We start from the raw sequence: 7,517 nt of genomic DNA, 5'->3' as shown, positions 1-7,517 counted from the left end.
TGATGGGAATTGTAGTCCAAAACATCAGGAGGGCCGAAGGTTGGGGCTGCCTGTTCTAGATGCTTCCATCCACCTCCTCTGCCTGGCTGATCACTAGCAGTAGATCTGACCCCTGTATCCAAGGAAGGAAAAACAACTATCTCACATAGAAATGGCTCAGCTTGGGGTAGGGTGGGAGCAGTGACGGCTCTTTCCCCAGCCTTTCTTTCTCTCGGAAGCTAAAAAGGACAAGCTCTCTCTCTCACACACACACAGAGAGAAAGAGAACACAGAGGGGTGCTAGTTATCTTATAGTTTTCTTCAAATTTAAGTTCAGAGCTGAAGGTTTAAAAATACTGTAGATCTTTCTTTGCATCTTTTTTTTCTTTAGCAAAGTAGGAAACCCTCCCTGTTGCTTCTCTGGTTACTTATGAAGAGATCTGGTCTTTAGGGAAATCACTCTGAGCATGTGCAGAACCAATGCATGATTCTGATATAGTCTAGTGGTAGCACATGGGGCTATTCTTGAAGCAGTGCTAACCCCTCCTATATCTGCTATCGTGGCTGTGCTGGATAACTCTCATAGCAACAGATGGAATGGGAGCCTTTCATGACATTCAGGCAGTCCAATCAGTTGTATTCCTCTTGTCCCGCTCTCTGTAGAGGTCATCCAACAAGGCAACCAAAGATGACTCAGTACCATGGTCAGACCTGTACCAGATGGGATGGATCTAAATCTGTGCCATCTAAGATTGTTTGCAGCTGCTCCACCACAACCCTCTCCACCACTTTCCCCACGAAGAGAGTATTTGGTAACTGATCAATAGTTGTTCCAGTATAGAGCTGGTTTCTTTAGGACAGGCACTCCCAAACTTCAGCCCTCCAGATGTTTTGGACTACAATTCCCATCATCCCTGACCACTGGTCCTGTTAGCTAGGGAACATGGGAGTTGTAGGCCAAAACATCTGGAGGGCCGCAGTTTGGGGATGCCTGCTTTAGGAGTAGCCACACAACTGCATCTTTCAAGGCAGCAGCGACCAGCCCCTTGCACAATGAAGCTTTAACCATGCTCTGGACTCAACCAGTCAGACCTCCTCTGTTGGATTTAATAAGCCAGGAGGGACAGGGGTTAAGAGGGCACATGGTGGGATGTGTTGCCCTTGGCACCATGTCCCCATCAGCAGACAGTGTAAACTGAGACTGATCCCACAATCACCGAATCTGGCATTGGGTACTTCAACTTGAGCTGAATCAACTGCAGAGTCAAGATCAAGTGGAGTGACAACAGAATACAAAAAGTACAATCTGTGACTAGATGAGCCCTGGGGTCCCTTCCAATTTTAGAATTCTATGATTCTGTGACAATTTAATTTGAACTTAAATGTGTGCAAAATGACCCTTCACAGCAGCAGTGATGTAGTGAAAGGGGAAATCATTGTCTCTGTTCACACTCAAATGAATAGAACTTAATTTAGTGGTTGAAGAAAAGGATGAGAAAAAAGAGTAATATACATGAACCTGAGGTAAAAGCAGGTGGGTGAGATAAGAGATCTTAAGAAAGGGCAGATCACTGTGGAATAGATAACAAGCTTCTAATGAATGGTGTAGATCAAGTGAATCTATACAAATGTTCACACATTTCATGTGATCCTAGAATCTGTATTGGTGCAAAATTTGGAGTTTGTATAATCAGCCCTCAACATCTTATGTACGGAAAAATGTAACTCACATCTCCTTTTGCAGATGTCATAGCAGTTCTTCATCTTCACCTATCATACACTTGGCCAGAGATGAGTCCAACATGCACTTTGTCTGAATTTCATTTTGCAACATCCATACACTGCCAAGTAAGTACATTGACTAATTTTGTTTCTGTGTTTTGTGCGTGGGTAGGGGAGAGCCATTTGGGGCAGTATGCACTTGAAATTTCTCTTGTGTGATCTCCATTTAATCAAAGACCTGCGGAGGATCATGATTGTGTCACTGGATAATCACTTCAACAGAGACTGCTTTGTTGACATAGATGGTTACTATATGCTGCCAGGAATATGTATTGTCCGTATCATAAAACTTCCCTTAGAAGGCCACATGGGTTCATGGTGGTAATTTCATGCCTCTGAATATCAGTCACGGGGCAACACAAGCTGGAGGGTAGTATTGCCCTCAGGTCTTCATTGTGGGTTTCCCAGTGCCATCTGGTTGCCCATGGTGGGAAAAAAATTTCTGGACTCAATCGACCTTTGGCTTGATTCCACAGGCCTTTCTCATGTTCTTAAGGTTTATGCAAGTTCTCTTTTTCTTTTCCTCCTCCTCATCCCTTGTTGCCACAAAGAAGATTCCAGAAAGCTGTTAGCATAGTTGCAACCTCTGTGCTGCAGTTTTGTAAGAAGGAGTGGCAACTAGGTGATGTTGGATTCTATCTCCTGTGATATGTTGCAACCATTATGGTCAATTAGCTGCACCAGTCTGGGAAGAGCGTTTCATCCTATTTTAATGTCTTATTTGGCAGATGTAGATCTGAGATGATACGAGTCTTCATTAATCACATCTCTGCTATATGCTTTAAAATTCTCGGATGAAGGATGCCCCCGACAGGATTGCAACATGTGTTCCTGCGATGGGAGAAGAGGGATTGGGGAACAAGTTGAAAAGACTTTGTTCTCCATTTTGTTGGGTGTGTGTTGGAGCTCTTGCTTATTTAGCACACCAATTTTAGACACTAAATTCCTCTCCCTTACTTTTAAAACAATGCATCAATAAACACATGTACAAAAAGAATTAATGGATGGAGAGTGATTCCCCCCAACACGTCCATTAATGTTGCATACAAAAATCTGAATGTAAAGAATCTAGGTAGCAAGATCAAATGTATTTGTGGTTATAACAGAAGGAACACGAAACACACGGCAAAGCAGATACGTCAAGGCTGGCTTTCCTGGGCAAGAAAGAGTTAATCCCTGTGGGGCTTTCATGTACGTCAGAGCAGGTTCCTGTCTGTGCAGCGCTCAGCTTGGATTGAGAGCTTTTGTTCCTTGTTATTTTTCATGATTTCTTTGCATTTAGTGGTGTGGGTTCCCCTCCCTTCCTTTTTTTATAAGAACCACACTTTAAAGCATGGCAACAGAGGTTAGATTTACGGCTGTCTTCTTTTTCCAATGAGCAGGTACTTAGTATACATAGGGAAGGCAGGGCACCACCAGCCTTGGTTCTCCACTGCTTACGCCTTACACATTACAGTGTTATCATCACAGCCTGCAGAAAAGACCACACCTTTCCCTCCAATTTACATTTTATTTTAACTAAAAAGAGAAAAACGAACATTTTTTAAAAATAAATGAACCAATGTATTCCATATCAGAAAAAAACCTAAAGTGACAGAATCATGGCATTTGTAATCTTCAGAGCGACTGAAAAAGGAACTAATTTTGTATCGCAGAATAGAGGAAACTTTATTATCCTTAACAACAAGGTTCTATAGTTTCTATACCAGTTGACTGCAAAGGGTGACCATTGAATGGCATTTCAGTCTTGGGGTTGCTCCAGATGATCCCTCACGTTCACTTACACTTCTTCCAAACGTCCAAAGCAATATTTAGATGTTGATACAACACACAGTGCAGAGATACATGGGCTATGGAGATTTAGGGTCATTCCTCACATTAGGCTTTTAAGGCATATTGCACATCTAAGTTTTATGTATATACCTAATCATATAACGTGTGTGCATGACAGGTGTCTTTTTTCAGCTGAGAGGGTGATGGGTGAACTACATAGCGCGAGGCTGGAAGTGACTGCAACTCCACACCTTGTGTAGACAACAGTGGAAAACACACACTTGCTGCTATGTAATGTGTGAAGAAGCCTACCTGTTTCAATTGTTTCATTCAATGCAGAAAAACCTGCCTTTGTAGCTAGCTGTGTAGCTTAGCTTCCATTAATGCCTAGTCACCTTGGTACCAGGTGTGAAATGGGGGGCAATTGGGTGTGGTGGCGCTGTGGGTTAAACCACAGAGCCTAGGGCTTGCTGATCAGAAGGTCGGCAGTTCGAATCCCTGCGACAGAGTGAGCTCCCGTTGCTCGGTCCCAGCTCCTGCCAACCTAGCAGTTCGAAAGCACGTCAAAGTGCAAGTAGATAAATAGGTACCGCTACAGCGGGAAGGTAAGCGGCGTTTCCGTGCGCTGCTCTGGTTTGCCAGAAGCGGCTTTGTCATGCTGGCCATATGACCTGGAAGCTCCCTCGGCAAATAACGCGAGATGAGCGCTGCAACCCCAGAGTTGGTCACGACTGGACCTAATGGTCAGGGGTCCCTTTACCTTTATGTATAGAGCCTAGCCTAGCTACGAACAGCAAAGCAACATGTTGTTTCAAGGACAGGAATCACTGGTTTGGGGTAGCCAATGCAATGCCCTCTTGACGTTGTTGGACCCCAGCCTCCATCAGTGCCAGCTGGCATGGCCAATGATCAGGGATTATGGTGGGCACCTTATTCACTACCTGGGCTGTAGCTGAAAACTATTAACAGGGACAAAGGGCAGAAGACCAGCTGGTAAATGTGGGCACGGAAGGGGTGAAATCCACAGGCAATTGCCTGAGGAATATATTGCATAGGAGGACAGACCTTTCCCGACCAGATCTCTTTAATTAATGTTTCCATTGCTAAATTGTATGACTCAGTGGCGTCGGGGAGATTTTCACTGCAACCAGATTGTTCTGATTGCTTAAGCCTCTGGAAGGATTATGAGTGTGTGTTTTAAACTTCAGCCTTTTCCCTCTTGGACTTGGTTGCACGAATCTTTCTCGTCTTGGGTACATGGGAAATAAGGAGCTCCTTAATATTCACTGGGCTGTTGTCTTCATCGGAGTTGTCTTCTGTTCCGATAGAGCCAAAGCAGTCCTTTTAGAATGCTGCCCTCTTGCGCCAAAAAAAGCAACTCTTTGTGCAGCTAGGAACATAAATGCTCTAACAGATTATTCAAAACTTCCACATTCCCCACTTACCTTTTCTTACTGTTTCTTATGCATCAGATGCCCACAACACAAGACCGAATCATGCTGCCAAGAGTTGAATTCAAAAAAACCATTTTTTTTAAAAAAGCATGAATTAAATGAGGTGAGATGGGAGGTTGTTGCTTGGGAACCAGGGAAGGAAGAGGTGGTGGTGAGCACTTTTAGGTTTCTTATAAGCAAGCTGAACAATCCTCTCTCACACCGACTCCCAACAAATGGGCAACAACTTCAACTATGAATGTTTTAGGAAAAAATGGTCACCTTTGACGCCTGTAAGATGTCTTTCATTCTTTATCAGTAAGATGAGGATGGAGGGTGGGAAATCCCTTTTCAGGCCACCTTCAACTAGATATGGCAGAGGAAGCCCAAACTTCAACCCTTTTTTTTTTTTAAAGACCAACCCCCCCCCACCTTCCTGGTGTCTTTAACTGTAATCTTTCTACAGAGAGCAAAGGGCAAAGCCAAAAACAAAATCTACACATTAGAATTTATCCACATTGCTAATGACCTTTCCCTGGCTTGGATTCTTTTTTATATTAAAAAAATATTGTTATTCATCATGGACTTAACGCTTGCAGGTGAGTAGAGGTGCTCGGTCCAGCTTTTAGATATGAGTATTTGTCTTTTCTGCTTAGATCACAGCTGCACTTAAAATATGATCCAGCCGCCACCTGGAGGATTCCAGAAGTGTTGACTACATTTTCCCTTCACCACTTTTGGCTGCTCTGCAGCCTCATAGTTTAATGTGGGGCTGGTGTGTGTTGGGGAGGAATTCTTCACATTTCTAGAAATCTGCAAGCGTTGGATTTTCCAAGATAGGGAGGCACTATGTATCCCTGGAGTCCTATATTGTTATGTGCTCCTGGCTTCTCTGAACTTTCGGGGTTTGTCCTATGGCATTTCTGTAATATTTATTTATAAATATACAAAGGTGGTGACCAGTAACAGCAAATCATTAGATCCTCAGAGAAGCAGCCTTGTGCCCCCAGTTAGGGTGGCTATTCATTAGTCATGGAAATCTAGTATAAAAGATTGACAACCCATACTGCCCTTGTGAAATGGCCACTTTCTACTTCTGTTATTTCCATCAAGGGTCCTTCAAGTTATCAAAATTCAGGAAGATGATGCTATTGTGTGGTCAAGAGTGTTTAAACTCAGATGCTCAGAGAAGGAGACTGTGTCGGATAGTATCTCTCACGTGTAAAAGAAACCCTTTCAATGGGAAGATCAAGTTTCTTCCCGTGGAAGGGGCATAAAGAAAAGATGAGGTATCTGTTTTTATGAGTCACTTATTAGGTTTGATAATAGAGTTCTGAAAAAGTGAACAGACCTTATTTTCCTGGAAAAATGAGCACTTTCAAATTCTTGAGTTTTATTACTTACTTTCACTCCAATCTGTGGAAGGTAACCATTTTATCAATAGATATACAACATGTCTATATATTGTTACACACTATCCCAATCTTCTCAGCAGTGAGATATTCCAGGGTCTGTGTTTCCATTTGGGAAAATGAGGCACAGCAGAGATTGTGGTGTCTTTATGATACAGTATATGGTTTATTTACAGAGATATATAACCTGAGCTTTCGATGGAGAGGTTCCCAGTACCACACACTAGGAGCGTCTTGCTTCTTCCCAAGATGTAGTCCTGGATTCAAGTTGTCCTCATGCATCTCTCTGCCTCCTGCTTGTCACATTACTCCTACCCTCTAAGCTTTTGGCCCACATTGCTTCCTCTTACTCTTCTCTTAAGCTTTTGGTTTTATCTCCTAAGTGAAAGGGGCCCCACCTCTCGGCCATCTCTCACGGTTTCTTTGATGCTTTGTAGTCCTAATGGCCCATCCCTCATGTGACTACACCAACACAGGAAGCTTAAAAAGGTAAAGGGACCCCTGACCATTAGGTCCAGTCATGACCGGCTCTGGGGTTACGGTGCTCATCTCGCTTTATTGGCCGAGGGAGCCGGCGTACAGCTTCTGGGTCATGTGGTCAGCATGACTAAGCCGCTTCTGGCGAACCAGAGCAGCGCACACAAATGCCATTTACCTTCCCGCTGGAGCGGTACCTATTTACTTACTTGCACTTTCGAACTGCTAGGTTGGCAGGAGCAGGGACCGAGCAATGGGAGCTCACCCCGTTGTGCGGATTCGAACCGCTGACCTTCTGATCGGCAAGCCCTAGGTTCTGTGGTTTAGACCACACCGCCACCCGCCTCCCTAATACATGCGAATTCCAGGGGATTTAGAAGCGTCTAATACACAGGACACATGCAGTTCGAAAGCACGTCAAAGTGCAAGTAGATAAATAGGTACTGCTCTGGCAGGAAGGTAAAAGGCGTTTCCGTGTGCTGCAACCCCAGAGTCATCCGCAACTGGACCTAATGGTCAAGGGTCCCTTTACCTTTAATACACAGGCTTAAATACACATAGGTGTAGCAGTTTTAACACTAAGCCTTAATTAGATTCTAACACCCACTGAACCCAGTAATTTAGGGTGTTTAGCACCCACAAACTCATAATGATATCTGAA

Source organism: Zootoca vivipara, chromosome 1 (genome assembly GCF_965207765.1).
Source record: "Zootoca vivipara chromosome 1, rZooViv2.hap1.1, whole genome shotgun sequence".
Lineage (NCBI taxonomy): Eukaryota > Metazoa > Chordata > Lepidosauria > Squamata > Lacertidae > Zootoca > Zootoca vivipara.
This window is presented reverse-complemented; position numbering follows the sequence as displayed.